Here is an 18,425-nt window from a genome sequence, read left to right on the forward strand (position 1 = left end):
GGAGGATTCCGCCATCTTCTCATATATGCCAGCTGATGGTGTCTAAGAAGGACAACAGTGAAGAACCAGTCACTATTCCTCCAGGTATGTACCCACAGTTACACACAAGACTACACATGACAAAAAAGCCTTCCTGTATGTGTGTTGAGTCTAGGCCTAGCTATGCGTGACGCAGTAGTAAATGAAGCCATGTGGGCCCCTGAAATGGCGGCTGCCTGACCTCTAAACTGGGACAATGGGATTGTGGGGTAACTGCGCTGGCGTTGCACGCGGTCGCGGTAGGCGGTCGTAGACCGTGGCGCAATGCTGCATTGGTTAATATTGGACCCTATGGGTCCCAGGAGCCAATGAACAGGTGCGCCGGCGGTGATGATGCGCACCGCCGCGGACGTCACCACCGCGGACGTCACCGCCATTTTCTATCTGTTCACTCACTAGATACCTGACCTTCGACAGGAGAGGACCTACACTGCTAGTGCTGCTGTGACCTCGGTCTGGAAGCGACAATGGCTGCTGCGTCTGGGGAAAGGGCCCCTGCCTTCACTACACAGGAGTTGGAGAAAATTGTGGATGGGGTCCTCCCCCAGTACACGCTACTCTACGGTCCTCCAGACCAACAGGTTAGTACACAGGGAGCACGTTGTATGGGCTAGGCCTGGGTGGAGTGGGCTGGGTGGAAGAGGGAAGGGGGCAGAGTACATAGAACAGTTATGCATGGGAATGAATGGGCCACATGGCCAGAGTAGGGAGGGGGCCAATCACATTGACGGTGCAGTTGGTAATGACTGTTCCTCTTTCCTTGTGCATGTCATGTAGGTCAGCGCCCACCAGAAGAGGGACATTTGGCGTGCCATCGCCAAGGAGGTCCGGACCCTGGGGGCCCACCAGAGACGGGGCACCCACTGCCGTAAGAGATGGGAGGACATCCGCCGCTGCAGCAAGAAGACGGCGGAGGCTCAGCTGGAGATGGCCTCCCAACGTGGGAGGGGTGCCCATCGTACCATGACCCCCCTGATGTTCCGGATCCTGGCGGTGGCCTACCCGGAGTTGGATGGGCGCTTGAGGACATCACAGCAGACACAAGGGGGTGAGTACAACCTCATTCAGCGGAGTTTGCGTGCAGTGGAGGGGTCTGGGTGGGGGAGGTAGGCTGTGGGTGTCCCTAGGCCAGGGCGAGTTAGGTAGGCCATGTGGCACTCAACCCCACCTCAGCAGAGTGCCAAGTTGAGGTATAGTTGCCCCTGTGGCATCAATGTGCGCAGATTCCCACCATTGCCATGTAGGCCATGTCCCAGAAATTGCATGTGCAGAGGTCAGGAGAACGGCGTAATGCAGGGGGCTGCTGCGTCTGTCTTGTCTGCCACTGGCAGCCCACCCCCTGTAAAGGCTCTGAAAATGGAGAGTGGACGAGGGGACCGTCTTAAGACTCCTGGTGGGACAACAAGTGACATGGGATCGAAGGCGATTGGGGAGTCAGCTGTAACTCCAACAAAGGTGTGGAAGGTCCAGAGGAAGTCTGCCCAGCCTGTTGTGAGTGTCACGGCGGAGAAGTGCGCCATCATATCCGGCGGTCCAGACACAACCGCCAACACCGTCGTCACTGGTCCAGAAACCACCGCCAGAGTCACAGCCCAGGAGGGCCCAAGTATCGTCACTGGTCCAGAGACCACCGCCAGAGTCACAGCCCAGGAGGGCACAAGTATCATCACTGGTCCAGAGACCACCGCCAGAGTCACAGCCCAGGAGGGCACAAGTATCGTCACAGGTCAGGAGACCACCGCCGGAGTCATTGCCCAGGAGGGCACAAGTATCGTCACAGGTCAGGAGACCACCGCCAGAGTCACAGCCCAGGAGGGCACAAGTATTGTCACTGGTCCAGAGACCACCGCCAGAGTCACAGCCCAGGAGGGCACAAGTATCGTCACAGGTCAGGAGACCACCGCCGGAGTCATTGCCCAGGAGGGCACAAGTATCGTCACAGGTCAGGAGACCACCGCCGGAGTCATTGCCCAGGAGGGCACAAGTATTGTCACTGGTCAGGAGACCACCGCCGGAGTCATTGCCCAGGAGGGCACAAGTATCGTCACAGGTCAGGAGACCACCGCCGGAGTCACAGCCCATGAGGGGCCAGGATGCCACAGCCCCGCTGGGCAATGATGGAACGTCATGCCACACACCAATGCCCATTGTAGAGATCGTCATGCCACACACCAATGCCCAGTGTAGAGATCGTCATGCCACACACCAATGTCCGTATCAGAACCGCCATGGCAAAGCACCGCTGAACAGGGCAAAGACCGCCATGGCAAAGCACTGCAGAACAGTCCTGAAACGCCATGGCAAAGCACCGCTGAACAGGGCAAAGACCGCCATGGCAAAGCACCGCTGAACAGGGCAAAGACCGCCATGGCAAAGCACCGCTGAACAGGGCAAAGACCGCCATGGCAAAGCACCGCTGAACAGGGCAAAGACCGCCATGGCAAAGCACTGCAGAACAGTCCTGAAATGCCATGGCAAAGCACAGCTGAACAGGGCAAAGACCGCCATGGCAAAGCACCACTGAACAGGGCAAAGACCGCCAAGGCAAAGCACCGCTGAACAGTCCTGAAACGCCATGGTAAAGCACCGCTGAACAGGGCAAAGACCGCCATGGCAAAGCACCGCTGAACAGTCCATAGCCAGCCATGGCAAAGCACCGCTGCACAAGGCCAAGACCGCCATGGTGAAGACCGCTGAACAGTCCATAGCCAGCCATGGCAAAGCACCGCTGAACAGTCCTGAACCGCCATATCGAAGCACCGCTGAACAGGGCAAAGACCGCCATGGCAAAGCACCGCTGAACAGGGCAAAGACCGCCATGGCAAAGCACCGCTGAACAGGGCAAAGACCACCATGGCAAAGCACTGCTGAACAGGGCAAAGACCGCCATGGCAAAGCACCACTGAACAGGGCAAAGACCGCCATGGCAAAGCACCGCAGAACAGTCCTGAAACGCCATGGCAAAGCACCGCTGAACAGGGCAAAGACCACCATGGCAAAGCACCGCTGAACAGGGCAAAGACCGCCATGGCAAAGCACCACTGAACAGGGCAAAGACCGCCATGGCAAAGCACCGCTGAACAGTCCTGAAACGCCATGGTAAAGCACCGCTGAACAGGGCAAAGACCGCCATGGCAAAGCACCGCTGAACAGGGCAAAGACCGCCATGGCAAAGCACCGCTGAACAGGGCATGCACCGTCTAGGAATGAATGGACCGCCACATCAGGCATCCTTATCCCATGTGCAGATGGGACAGTGACAGGACAGGTACTTTCACGTGGAGACTCATCCAGTCTGGGCACCAGTCCTCCTCCAGAACCAGTGGAGACCTGCATCCACTCTGTCTGTCCTGCACAGGATGAAGCACTCTGGGCACCAGTCCCCCTCCAGAACCAGTGGAGACCTGCATCTACTTGAGAGACTGTGGCTTTGCACTCCCCAGGATGGCACAGTGGGCAAACCACCCACTGTAGTGACTTGTGAGACTGTGGCTTTGCACTCCCCAGGATACATCAATGGGCATGGAGCCCCGTCGTGGATCTGGCTTCGCATTCATCTGGCTGAGGTGCCCCCCCTTCCCTTCCCCCTGAGGTGCCTGTAGTGTTTCTATCTGATGCCCCGGCAGTGTTCTCTCCGATTTTGGTCAGGTATCTATTGTGGGCCTCGCCCATGCTTTTTTGGACTGTTGGTGCACGGACATTGTTGTGTACATATCTGCACTACTTCTCGGATTGTATGGGTAAATAAGAGTGATTTTGAGATATGCATATCTGTATATTTTTGTATGACATGTATATTGGCACATTACAATGTTTGCCCGATTTTCGCATTGTCTTTGCATTCTTCCGGGGGGATTATGGGTTGTTACTGTGATTTTTGTGACTGCATTGGTGTGTATGTTGTGATATGCGAGGGTGGGGGTGTTTGGTGGGTGTCCCCCTAACTTTTGCCTCCCCGTGTCGTAGGTGCAGTACTCACCGGTATCTTCTGCGCCTACGTAGCTGTTGGTCTTAAAGGAGCAGAAAAACAAGGGCAGGTAGGATTTGTAATTCGGGCTCCATGGTGTCCTCCTTCCTCGTGGGATGTGTTGAGGTGAGCGTTTTCCCATTGCAAAAGCTGTTTCCGCCGTGTTTTTATCCGCTGTGCATCCGCCCCGGAAAAGGTGGCGGATTGGCGGGTTGTAATAGTGTGGGCGGTACATTGTCTCCCGCCTGTCTGTTGGCGGTAACCGCCGCGCTGCTTGTCTGTACCGCCATGGCAGGCGGTGTGTTAAAGTGGCTGTCTTTGTTGGCGGTTTCCGCCAGGGTCATGATTCCCTTTTTTTGTCCGCCGGCCTGTTTGCGGTATTACCGCACCTTTAACACCGTCCGCCAGGGTTGTAATGACCACCTATATGCCTTTCCCTTTGTAATACATATATTCAGGCCCATAAGAACCTAGGGCCAGATGTAGGTAGGAAAAAAATAGCGACTCCAATTTGCGAGCGTTTGCGACTCGCAATTTGTGTGTCGCTAACTGCAATGCAGGTAGAAAATGTGTGGACAAATTGCGACTCGCACCCGGAGTCGCACCGCAGATAGCGAGTCCGCTGTTTGCGAGGTCGCTTTTGCGACCGCGCAAAAAACGGACTCGCAATTTGCGAGTGGGTGTCGCAAATTGTGACTGTGCTGAAAATTGAAAGCAGGTGCTGCAGAACACTCCAGAAACCACTCCAGAACACTCAGGAAAACACTTCCTGGCACATGATGATGACATCACAGCCAGGAAGTTTACAAATACACCTGGGAGGAGGGAGGACCACACCCTTTGTAACTGTAGCACAGCTAACAGAGCACCAGCAACCATGGCTGACACTCACAGGAAGAGAAAGCTCAAGTTTGCAGAGAAGGAGCTGGAGGTGCTAACGGATGAGTGCTGTCAGCACCATGATGAGCTGTTTGGCAAGGCAGCCCTCAATGTGCCAGACTCTGAAAAAAAACTAATTTGGCAGGATATCCAGGAAAAGGTAAACTCCCTGGGGGTCAGCCACAGGAGTGTGGACGAACTAAAGAAGAGGTGGTACGACCTCCGCTCCCAGACCAAGGAGAGGGTGGCAGAAAGGCTCCGGGAGATGAGAGGCACAGGAGGGGGACCATCTACCATACCACCACCCACACCCCTGGAGGAAAGGGTTGAGGAGACCCTGGAGCCGGAGGCTGTTACTGGATTTGGAGAACTGGACACCTCTGAGCCCGGACCATTAACCGGTGAGTACCATGTGATATGCCTGTACCCCCATCAATGCCATACCCCCACCCACCATGTACACATGGGCATGCTCAACCAAGATAGCTCCATTTCAGAGTAGTAAACACCAGAATGATGCATTATGTGCAATGTAGGCAAGTAGGCATGTCATAGGCTATTGTTTATTAGGAAGTTTTTAACTGATAGTAGACACTGACAGTGTTTTCCCCATGTCCCACAGGTCTCCCACAAGACATCCCCACCAGCCCAAGCAGCCAGGTGCCAATGGTCAGCCAGCCCCGAGAGGAGACAACAGGACCAGCCACCACTCCCACCTGCACCACCAACACCATCCCCTCTCTGGCAACACCTGTTGCAACAGTGGTCTTGGAGCCTGCACCAGGTACAAGCCAGAGTGCCACATCAGACATCACAGGGCCTCCACCGCTGCGCAGGCGACGCAGGATGATGAGAGCAGGGCAGCAGGCAGAGTCAGGGCTTCCCTCCACAACACCAACGGAGGCCCAACTGCTACGGGGTCAGCGCCTGCAAAACCAACAGTTAAGGAGGATTAGTGGGGTTTAGCAGCACTTTGAGAGGAACCATGCCAACAGCATGCAGCAGGTGCATTCACAACTGCAGGTCATTGGGAACAACACAGGTGACCTTGCCCTGTCAATGCGCGAACTAGTGGCTGGACTGCTAACGCAGAGTGACGGTGCGTGGCGCAGGGACCGCCAGCTGCTGCAAAGGCTGGACAGGATGGCCTCCTCTATCGTATGGCTGGCAGTGAACACAACTGGGCTGTCTAGGAGAACAGTCAGCCTCCAGGTTGACATGGGCCACTTTGCGGGTGATGTGGCACGGGGACTGGGCCGGATCACCCATGCAATAGACCTCATGGAGGCACGGCAGGTGTCCAGGGGTACAGGTGACACCCCACAAGACAGTGAGGAGGGCTCCACTGTCAGCAGTGTCTCTGCCGGTGACACCAGTGTGCTACAGAGTGGGAGTACAAGGCAGAGTACTGCTGACCCACCTAGTAACAGCCCGGCTGGGCGAGCACGCCGTAGGGTGTGAGCTAAACACTGTCCCTGATGTTGGGGCACATGATGGCAATGTGTCCCATGCCAGGTGGACTTTTGAAGTCCCTGCACAGTTTTTCCTTGTATATAGTTTGTTTTTTTGCACATATTAAATCATTTGTTCGTTACATTTAACACATGGAGTGTTTGTTCTATTGGTGAGTATGGTAGAAGTTGGCACGTACCTTCCAAAGTATTGGTTTGCAATGTGTTCCCGTCTCAGTCTGCCTTGATTTGCAATGCTCCTATCCCCATGATGGCGATGTGGTTGCTCTTGCTCTTCATCCTCAGAATCTGGGTCTGCAGGGGTGAGAGGTAGCCCACGTCGGGTGGCAATGTTGTGCATGCGACAACTATTTTGAAAGCCGTTATGGGGGTATACTGGAGGGCACCTCCACTTCGGTGGAGGCATCTGAACCTTGCTTTCAGCAGTTCGAAGGTTCTTTCAATTATGTTCCTGGTCCTCTTATGTGCACTGTTGTATCGCCTCTCACATTCATTGCTGGGTGTTAAGTACGGAGTCAGTATCCATGGCCGTAGTGCATATGCACTGTCACCTGTTAGGCACAAAACGTACACTGTTAGCAAGTCATGGTTGGTTTGCACATTGATCTGTGTGCATGTCTACAAGGTGTATGCAGCTCTACCTAGGAGGTATCCGTCTCCAAACTCCCCACGTTCCAGGCGTTGGTGTATCCCACTGTGCCTAAAAATGTAGGAGTCATGAGTACTGCCTGGAAACTTAGCAACCATGTCAGTGATGACATAATGTGCGTCACACACAACCTGAATATTGAGTGAGTGGGTACACTTCCTATTGCGGAACAGATATTCCAGGTTTGCAGGAGGGCATATTTGAATATGTGTCCCATCTACACACCCTATGACATGGGGAAAGTTGGCAATCCGGTAAAAGTCCAACTTGGTGCTGTTAATTTCTGCCTCATTCCTGGGTAGGTATATGTATCGGGACATGTGTGTGAGTAAGGCATCTAGGAAAGCCCTAAAGAACTGTGATAGTGCACTTTGGGATACCCCACCTGCCACAGCAATGACCCCCTGATAGCTACCCGAGGCCAAGAGGTGCAGTGAGCATAGCACTTGCACATGCGTAGGGATGGCGCAGCCACGCAGAGTCTTGTGTTCTAGCTGTGGTTTCAGTAAATCTATTAATTCTAGTATGGCTGCGCTGCTAAGGCGGTATTTATCGTATATCTCTTCCTCAGTTTGCTGAAAAAGAGTCTGCCTGGTTCTATACATCTTCTCCTGTCTGTGGCCCCTCCTCCTCCTCTGCTGGGCTGCGTGGACTCTCCTCCTCATTGCTATCAGGTATATCTCCGCCATCTTGAGTAACCCAGATGCCTTCTGGGTCCCCTTTTATACTTTGGTAATGGTTACCACCTGCTCTGAGTTAGTGGTAAATGCGACTTGCAAACTGGGCTTTTTGCGACTAGTCGCAATTTGCGAGTTGCAATTGCATAAGGTTTGCGACTCGCAAATTGCGACTTGCTATTAGCGGGTCGCAAATTTTGCGAGTCGGTACCGGCTCGCATCGTATTTTGCGAGTCGGAATTGGGATTTTTGCATCCTATTTCCGATTTTGCGGGGTCGCAAATAGCGATTCGGGCCATTTGCGACTCGCAAATGTTTGCTACATCTGGCCCTTAATTCTTACATATAACATATAAAAACAAAATATAGAAACATATGTAAATATGGTTCGTGCTTATGCTTTAGTGGTAGTACCTTGGAGGCATTTTTGTGTGGTGATTTATTCCTATTACTAAATGACACTTAGGGGTTGTAGTCTGTTGTTGGGGAGATGGTTTGCAAATGGGTTACCACAAAGTTAAAACTGGTGGTAACCTGTGAATGTTTGCGACCGCATTTCGGTTGCAAAACATTCAAACATACCACAGCAATTCGGTTTCAGGAAGGGACGCCCTCAACACGCCACATCCTAATACTGAATCACAAAGCCAAAATGCAATTTTGTAACAAGTTACTGAATCGCAATTTTACGCTGGAACATACCAAAAAGATTTTTAGTGGTTGCAAATGGGCCGATTCTGTGAATCGGACTGTTTGCGACTGCTCAAAAGGTTTGAACATCTGGCCCTAGAAGTATAAAGGCCTTGGTGCTCCTGCACCTCTCAGCTGTGTTTGGTACAGTAGATCACCTTCTTCTGCTCTCTAGATTGGTAGATGTCATTACAGAAGGCCTGGCGCTGGCATGGCTGAAATCCTTTCTGCCCGATAGGACACAAACAATATCTCTTCCTACCTGTTCATCCGAACCAAAAGCGTTATGTTTGTGGTACCTCAGAGGTCTGTCCTTTACCAAATCCTTTGTAATATGTAAATGGTCCACTCACACTGATCTTAAGCTATATGGGAGCTGGGGTCTTCATGTACGCAGGTGACACTCAACTTCTTTTTGGGGTGTCGCCAGAACAAACTCTGTATTTATTCTCTCTGAAAGCCTTACAACTATTGGACTGTGGCTATCCTCTGACTACTTGAAGCCAGTGCTTTATTTATAAAATCATAAGTGCCGGTGCCCAAAGCGCTGCTCAGACACCTGCAGTTGGCGCTATAAAATGTCAGTGCACGAATAGTAAAAGCGCACAGTCCAGAATCCACCTCAGGCCTCTTAAATTCACTGCCAGACATTCCCTGCTCCCTTATGTCAATTGCACAGGTTTCTGCTTTGTACCTCAGTGACGGATTTTCTGTATTTCTCTTCCTCTGTCTTTTCGTTTTGTTTGCTTTTCCCTCTCTTGGTCTCGGGAAATGTCTGATGTGAAGAAGTAAGTGCCGGTCCTGAAAAATGAGTGTCGGTGTCCCCCACTGGCAACCACCCGCTCAAATTAAGCACTGCTTGAAATTCAATGCAAACAAGCCAGATCCTCTGCTTTCATTTATTAATAGCAAAGTGGAGGACCTCCACTGGCATAGCTCTAGGGCACACCTCCCCTTCCAGCAAAACCTGTGTTTAATCTCGCCACTCACATTCACTCAGGTCTACACACAGCCTCACATGCTGCACACTCATGAAAAGTGTGCTTCTGCCTCCTCAAGATATTCTGTCAAATATTCCCTCGTTTGAGCTCAACAGCCAGACCACCTATTTTTACTGCACTGATTAATCAATAATCGATTATTGTAATGCCATTCTCTTCTGAGCCCCGAAGAAACAACAGGCCCATCTTCAATTAATTCAAAATGCTGTAGCGCACCTTATATGTGGCCTAAAAAACACAATTCAATTACAACATCCAGGAAGCTCCTTCATTGGCTTGAAATATTTACAGGTGATGCATAAGGCTGTTTACATTGTGTATGATGGCATGCATTAACCAAAAAACTGTATTTTTAGCAAAGACATTTCACTGGTGTGCCACCCCACAAAATGTCAGCTCTAATCAGCAATTTCTCCTTCAAATACCTAAAATTCAAACTTTGAGAAAAGAAGACAGGGCTTTCTCCATGGCTGCAGTCAACTGTTGGAATTATATCCAAATATATCTTAATCACCATCAAAAGTGCTTTAGTTCGGTAACATACCATAAAAGCAGACATTGAACCACATAGACACAACAATAAAAATAAAGATTAAAAATTACACACAATGAGTCATAAAAACAAAGTTAAAAATATCAATTGATCAGAATTTGCTGCAATATATCTTCAAAAACAGCCTCGCCACCCCACATATAGAAAGGCTTTAAAAACATTTCGTTTAGATCAGAAACAATACCTTTAATAAATCTCTGTTGGTCCAGCACCAAGAAACCTATGCAGGTGAACGCTGCGCTCTAAAAATTGACATATCATATCATACCATACCATACCATATCATATCATGCCATACCATACTATACCATATCATATCATACCATATCATACCATACCATACCATACCATACCATATCATATCATATCATATCACTTTTGACTTTTACTTCACCACAGTTAAGTTGAGCAACTTTGTGACTCCTAGGATGTCATGCCTCGGAATTGAAAACCTGGGAGCACGCCTAGGCCCTCACTTAGCGTATGGCTGGTGGCCAGGTAGATCAAACAAGACTAGTGGGCTCTGCTCCCCTGGCACAGGACTGCCTGCCTGATTTAGAGACCCCCACCCATGTGGGGGATGTCTCTCCCCTCAGTAGAGTGGCTGTTGCAATGGTTCCTTGGAAGACAATGATCCTTAGCCGAGGAAACTGTTTGATGCACTCACTTGACAAATATTTTGTCATGCAAGAACAGACTTTCAAATCCGAAGATTGTTTTTTAAAGAACAAAATAAGGATGTCCCAACACACGTGGAGTTTCCTCCCTATATGTGGCGGCAATTGTTTGAATTCCCTACCCGGAACTTCCACGTTTCACATGACAGCCCCTTGTAGGGAACACAAGTCGTGGCTCTCCCACCCTAAACAAGGCAGCAAATACCAGTATGGCCCAGATGTCCTGTGGCACATTGACCTCCAGATCTAGTATTTTTGCAGACAAAGCCAGCTGGGCTGAGTCTACAGTGTTAGAAAACTAGGAGTTGCCCCATTTTGTAACAGTTTGGTGGGACTGCAAGTTGGTGGAACGGCGCATCACCCACTTTCGACCCTCTCCGGTTTTTATGTCGGCGACTTAGCAATTTCTGGCAGGACACTGGAGAAGTGTATAAAATGTGGGTAATGTGTTGGCAGTGAAGTGAAGGCTTGACGTAAGTCCTTCCATCAAGGGGTTTGCATTCTGGATTCATTATTCCATTATCTAATCTTAAATATCCGAATGCAGAATATGAGACTTTGGGCCTGATTACGATCTTGGGGGACGGGGTTACTCTGTCACAAACATGACAGCTATCCCGTCATCCAAATTACAATTCCATTATATCCTACGGAACTGGTAATACGTCACGTTTGTGATGGAGTAGTCCATCTGCCAAGATCTTAATCAGGGCCTTTGACTCACTACTAAATTATCTGTAGTTAGCCCCGGTGCTTAGTAGTTTCAAAGCCGAGGAAGATGGCCATAATCAGTTTCCTTTATTTTGGGATGTGGCTTTAACTAAATATATTTTTACTGGTCAACTATAGAAGCCAATGGTACCACAGTGAACAAGTGTGTTTGTGTGACAGGGAGAGAACAGTCATGTTTGTGTGATTGCCTGAACAGGCTTGTATGTATGTAGGGCCATTTCTTACAAGAGAGTGTGTGTATCTGTCCTCCAGTGTCTGTGAGGGTGGAGTATGTCTACAAGCCCTTCAGAGGAGGACACTAACATTGTACTCATTGTCGGAGCTGCATCACCATGGGTCCCCATGACAGGGTGCATGTGCAGGGCAGAGTCTGATTGGACTGACAGTACCTGCAAGGGGCAGACAGTGCTTTAAGTGGCGTGTAAAAAGGTGGGCGGGGCTCAAAAGGGCATGGTCTATGTAATGAAGGGTGTGGCCCAATAGAGGGGAATATAACCTTGCACAAGTTCATAAACATGCAGTTCTTTCACAAAGCCATAAGCTGAAAATTGTAAGCAACAATACATTTAAGTTTATACAGAAACATTTTTCTGTGCCATTAGAAAGAATAAACCTGAAAAGGAAATTTTTGGGAAAAATACTGGTATTTTTAAACAGCTGGCTCATTTTCTGGACTAGTTACTAAAGACTTTCCATTTTCATACTGCATACAAGCGCCTCGCGGAGATTGTTTGGATTGCATTTATTTATCAGCCAAGGGAGCAGAAATTTCCACTTTCCATTTGAAAATATTATGCAGAAATATGATTCCCGTAGATATCCCACAGGTTTTGTTTTATTCTGAAAGTCTTGGCAGCCATGGAAAAGAGAGAAAACAGTAATGCTGGATGAAGTACAAGAATTCTCCCCGAGGAACAGCAGCAGCGACAAAAAGTACCCAACGTTCAGGGTTCAGTCAGAGAAAGACAGCACAGTGTGAAAGGCTGGGAATGTTAATGTATGTATGCTAACAAAGGGCCTGATTACAATCTTGGCGGACGGGATACTCTGTCACAAATGTGACGAGTATTCCATCCACTAAGCTATTATTCCATTATATCCTATGGAACTTGTAATACGGCGGACAGAATATCTACAACGTTTGTGATGGAGTTTTCCCTGCGCCAAGATCGTAATCAGGCCCAAAGTCATTTAAACAGGACATTAGAGCAAAGAGTTTATCACAGTGAACGTTTCCTCTTGCTTGACAGGGCAGCTATGTATGATGATAATGGTCCATTAGGAAGCTTAAATGAAACTCTTGGAAAATATTTACTTTAGGCTCCTAGAATGTCCAGAAGCTGCTAATACTGGGCAGCAGAGTCTATGCAACAGCTTCATCACCTGAGGTCTGCCACCACGCCCACCATTCTCACCCCCTGTGGATTCCGTGGCGTACGCTTTCAGACCACTATCAGGTGATCATGCCTTCCAATTGACTGCCATTGGCAGCAGCACACATAACAAAGCAATCTCTTTGAATGTATATCAAAGGCCGGGAATGGGGGATATGACTGCAGAGTGCTTTTCATGCTGGTGGTTAGGGCAAAAATAGAGGGCCCGCTATGGACCGTCTTAGCACCTGTTTTTTAAAACTACCATTGCTGAGCAACGACAGGACCCGGCCAACTTAATGCCCTGGGCAGACAGAACTTTCCCCTACGAGGGACTGACTGAGCAGAATATTCTTGTGGACTGAGTGACGTTGTTTTTGAGGTCTTGGAAGTCTGAGACGCTGGGCTTTGATTTTGGGCCTGATTTAGATCTTGTCGGACGAGGTACTCTGTCACAACGGTGATGGATATTCCGTTCGCCAAAATATAAAGCACATAGGATATAATGGGGTCCTCTATGTCCCCAGGAGGGGGCCTGTTCGGAGTAAAATTCCTTCAGTAGGGCCTAAGTCTGGTTGGGACTCTCCTTAAGGTGGGACAGGGCCCTCAATGATGAGAGAGTCGGATGGCCCGGCTCCACACTGGCTCGAGTCCCACTAGGCTGTTTACAATGGGATCTTGTTGTAAAGCAGTATCTGGAACAGTCACGAGACAGGACTCGCCAGTTCATGTAGGGCTCTTTGTTATTGAGTTATTTCCGTGGACCTTCCAAGGAAGAAAAGCATGCATGATATAATGGCTCAATAGGACACCCAAAAAGGAGCAAGGACTTCTTCGCTCAGCCTACAGATCCCAGCTGGCTCACAGAGACAACATTCCACTTTTGCCATTCCATGTTTGCATCATCAGTCATACAGGCTGAGCAGGGACAAAGAACAGAGGTTGTAGATGTAACAGGTATCCTTGGAACCAGGCTGTTGCTGCTGCTGCTGTGTTGGCTGGAGTCAGGAAGGAGGCACTAGGACCCAGATTCCACCATCGCTCATTGGATGAAGGACGGCAGGTTGCAGCAATCTGCCCAGGTGGTTGAGAGGATGGGACTCCTGGTCTCTGTCCCAGGTATAGGGGCAGCCTCAGCCCTGGTATTAGCTAGGAGTATGTCCCATCATCCTGGGAGTTTGCTGGAGTATGCAGAGAGTTGGCTCTGCTCCACTCAGAAAAGTATCCCTTTCTCACTCCATGCTTTTAGCTGTTTGGTGTATTATGCCACGTGTTATGGAGTGCTGTCGCTGCAACGTATGAGGGGCTATTTCACATCTCAAGGCACATCTCAAGGCAGCAGGCAGGTATAGATAAATACACAGACAAGCAGACTGCAAGGAGCAAGCTGCGCATATTGTGGGCTAGAAGAACATGCACCGAAAGACTGCCCGGCACAAGGACGGGTGTTAGACCTGACAGCCTTAGGGTGGTCACCCCTAACTTTTTGCCTGCCTCCCTCCCTCCACTTTTTGGACACTGTTTTTGCTGGCTTTTAGACTCTGCGCACTTTACCACTGCTAACCAGTGCTAAAGTGCATATGCTCTCTCCCTTTAAACATGGTTATCTTGGATCATACCTGATTGGACTATTTAATTTACTTATAAGTCCCTAGTAATGTGCACTATATGTGCCTAGGGCCGGTAGATTGAATGCTACTAGTGGGCCTGCAGCACTGGTTGTGCCACCCACTTAAGTAGCCCCTTTTCCTTGTCTCAGGCCTGCCATTGCATGGCCTGTGTGTGCAGTTTCACTGACACCTCGACTTGGCATTTAAAAGTACTTGCCAAGCCTAAACCTCCCCTTTCTCCACATATAAGTCACCTCTGATGTGTGCCCTAGGTAACCCCTAGAGCAGGGTGCTGTGTGGGGGAAAGGTAGGACATGTACCTGTGTAGTTTACATGTCCTGGTAGTGTAAAACTCCTAAATTCGTTTTGCACTACTGTGAGGCCTGCTCCCTTCATAGGCTAACATTGGGGCTGCCCTCATACAGTATTGAAGTGGTAGCTGCTGATCTGAAAGGAGTAGGAAGGTCATATTTAATATGGCCAGAATAGTAATACCAAATCCTGCTGACTGGTGAAGTTGGATTTAATATTACTATTCTAGAAATGCCACTTTTAGAAAGTGAGCATTTCTTTGCACTTAAATCTTTCTGTGCCTTACAATCCACGTCTGGCTGGGCTTGGTTGACAGCTCCTTGTGCATTCACTCAGACACACCCCAAACACAGGGTACTCAGCCTCACTTGCATACATCTGCATTTTGAATGGGTCTTCCTGGGCTGGGAGGGTGGAGGGCCTGCTCTCACACAAAGGACTGCCACACCCCCTACTGGGACCCTGGCAGACAGGATTGGACTGAAAGGGGACCTGGTGCACTTCTTAGCCACTCTTTGAAGTCTCCCCCACTTCAAAGGCACATTTGGGTATAAAACAGGGCCTCTGCCCTACCTCATCAGATACTTGCTGGAGAAGAAACCTGAACCAGAACCTGCATCCTGCCAAGAAGAACTGCCTGGCTGCCTAAAGGACTCACCTGACTGCTTTCTACAAAGGACTGCTGCCTTGCTGTTGCCCTGCTGCCTTGCTGAACTCTTGTCTGGCTGTGAAAGTGCTCTCCAAGGGCTTGGATAGAGCTTGCGTCCTGTTCCCTGAAGTCTCAGGACCAAAAAGACTTCTCTTTTTCACTTGGACGCTTCGTGCGCCAAAATTTTCGACGCACAGCTTGTTCCGCGGCGTGAAAAACGCCGCACACCGACGCTGATCGACGCGACGCCTTCGGGACAACCGGAACTTCAACGCACGGCCTCGCAAGGACAACGCCGCCCGACCTCCAGAGGAGAAATCGACGCGACGCCTGCCGTGAGAGCGAAACTTCGACGCGCAGCCCCGCAGAACGACGTGCAGCCAGAAAACAAGCAGGAGAATCCACGCACAGACCCGGGACATCTGGTAATCCCTGCGATCCACAGAAAGAGACTGTCCGCACGCCGGAAAATGACGCACGACTTCCCCACGTGAAAAATAACGACGCAAGTCCGTGTGTGCTGGGGAGAAATCGACGCACACACCATTTTTCCACGTATCTCTTCTTCTGTGGCCCTCTGAGGAGATTTTCCACTCCAAACCAGGTACTTTGTGCTTGAAAGAGACTTTGTTTGCTTTTTAAAGACTTAAGACACTTTATATCACTTTTCAGTGATATCTCTACAAATTCACATTGCAACTTTATTCGTTTTGACCTACAATTATTCTGATAAATATTATATATTTTTCTAAACACTGTGTGGTGTATTTTTGTGGTGCTATATGGTGGTATTGTATGATTTATTGCACAAATACTTTACACATTGCCTTCTAAGTTAAGCCTGACTGCTCGTGCCAAGCTACCAGAGGGTGTGCACAGGATAATCTTGGATTGTGTGTGACTTACCCTGACTAGAGTGAGGGTTTTGCTTGGACAGAGGGTAACCTGACTGCCAACGAAAAACCCCATTTCTAACATTGGTGATCAGCGGTGAGGATAGGACTTGTATTTGTGCAGTGACATACAGTAGCTAAGTATTTCACTACCTACCCACAGTTGAAGGTCAACTTGATTTTTATCTCTTTTTGCAAATTCGTTTTTTTTCCTGACAATTTTCAAAAACTAAATCCTCACTCAACATCTCTCTGACTGGGTCTCAGATAGGAGACTTTGACCTAGTCCTGTTGGATACATATACGGTCAAACAACTAAAAGGGTTCTGCAGAGCAATGAGGGTACCCACCCAAGGGGCCTCCAAAAAGGAGGACTTTCAAGTGGGGCTGAGGGCCTGGGCAGAAGCCCATTTAGCAGAGGATGATGAGGAAGAGAAGCCAGAAAATGGCCCCTCAGAGGATTTGTTGCTATCTGTGGATGGTGTTACCACTGCAATTGTGCCCCCTTCCAGACCAGGGAGCAGTGTCTCTGTGCAAAGCCTGACCGCAGAGGAAAGGAGAGAGGAAAGGGAGTTCCAATTGCAAATGGCAGAACTGAAAATTGAGGCTCAACAGGAGGAAAGAAGGGCAGAGAGAGAAGCCAAGCAAGCTGAGGCTGAAAGAGCAGCCAAACAGACTGAAGCTGAAAGGGCAGCCAAACAAGCTGAAGCTGAAAGAGCAGCCAAACAGGTGGAAGCTGAAAGAGCTTTGGCTGAAAAGAAACTATTGTTGGCTCATGAACTGAGTCTCAAGGAGCTGGAGATCAAGGCGAGACAGTCTGAATCCAGCAATAATGGTGGCAGCATACAGACAGGACCTGCTGGAGAAAAGAAGGTTCGTATACCCAAAAATGTGGTGCCCAGTTTTGTGGTGGGAGATGACATAGATAAATGGTTAGCTGCTTATGAAGTTGCACTAAGGGCTCATGAGGTTCCTGAAGTGCAATGGGGGGTAGCTATGTGGGGTTATGTGCTGCTATTGGGGAGGGACACACTTCTCACATTGGATCAACCGGATCAAAACACATACCCACTTCAGAAAGCCACTTTACTTGCTACGTTTGGGCTGACCCCTGAGGGATACCGTCAGAGGTTCAGGGACAGCACCAAACAAACCACACAAACATGGGTAGATTTCTTTGACTTTTCCAGTAAGGCACTGAATGGATGGGTGTGGGGCAACAATGTAGATAATTATCAAGGACTATGGGGGTCATTACAACATAAAAGCCGCTTACCGCCGTGCCGAAAACCGCCAATACACCGCCGCGGCGGCGGGAGACCGCCACAGCTATTATGACACACATCACGGAATCCGCCGAAATTCAGACACCCACACAAGTCCGCCACACCAAAGGTCAGCGATAAATATGCGGAAACAAATCCTCCACCTCCACGCCAACAGAAACACGCCCATGCTATTACGACCCACGAATCCACCCGGCGGTCTTTCAACCGCAGTATTCCATTGGCGGTACATACCGCCGCGCTCAAAATACACACACCTCTCCAAAACACCGCCACATAGGACAATTCAAAATACACACACCTGATACACATACAAACACCACTCCCACACATCCAATACAATATAAAACACACACTCACATCACCCACAAACCCCTACGACCACAAATTAGAGACGAAGGCCAGAGAGAGACAGCACAGAATAGATAACACCATCACACAGAGGCACACTACACCATCACCCACACAACATCCACGCACAAAACACCACATACCACTACACCCACCACACTCATCAACACATACACCACCCCACACATCACACACACCACCCCATGTCACGCCAAAGACACCCCCGCTTCTCCGAGGAGGAGCTCAGGGTCATGGTGGAGGAAATCATCAGGGTAGAGACACAGCTATTTGGCGCACAGGTTCAGTACACATCCATAGCCAGGAAGATGGAGCTATGGCAAAGAATAGTCGACAGGGTCAACGCTGTGGGACAGCACCCAAGAAATAGGGAGGACATCAGGAAGAGGTGGAACGACCTACGGGGGAAGGTGCGTTCAACGGTATCCAGGTACCACATTGCGGTACAGCGGACTGGCGGCGGACCCCCACCTCCTCCCCCACAACTAACAACATGGGAGGAGCAAGTCTTGTCCATCTTGCATCCTGAGGGCATCGGAGGAGTCGTCGGAGGAACGGACACTGGTAAGTCTAATCTTCACTATCATATCCCCCACC

This window comes from Pleurodeles waltl, chromosome 9 (genome assembly GCF_031143425.1).
Source record: "Pleurodeles waltl isolate 20211129_DDA chromosome 9, aPleWal1.hap1.20221129, whole genome shotgun sequence".
Lineage (NCBI taxonomy): Eukaryota > Metazoa > Chordata > Amphibia > Caudata > Salamandridae > Pleurodeles > Pleurodeles waltl.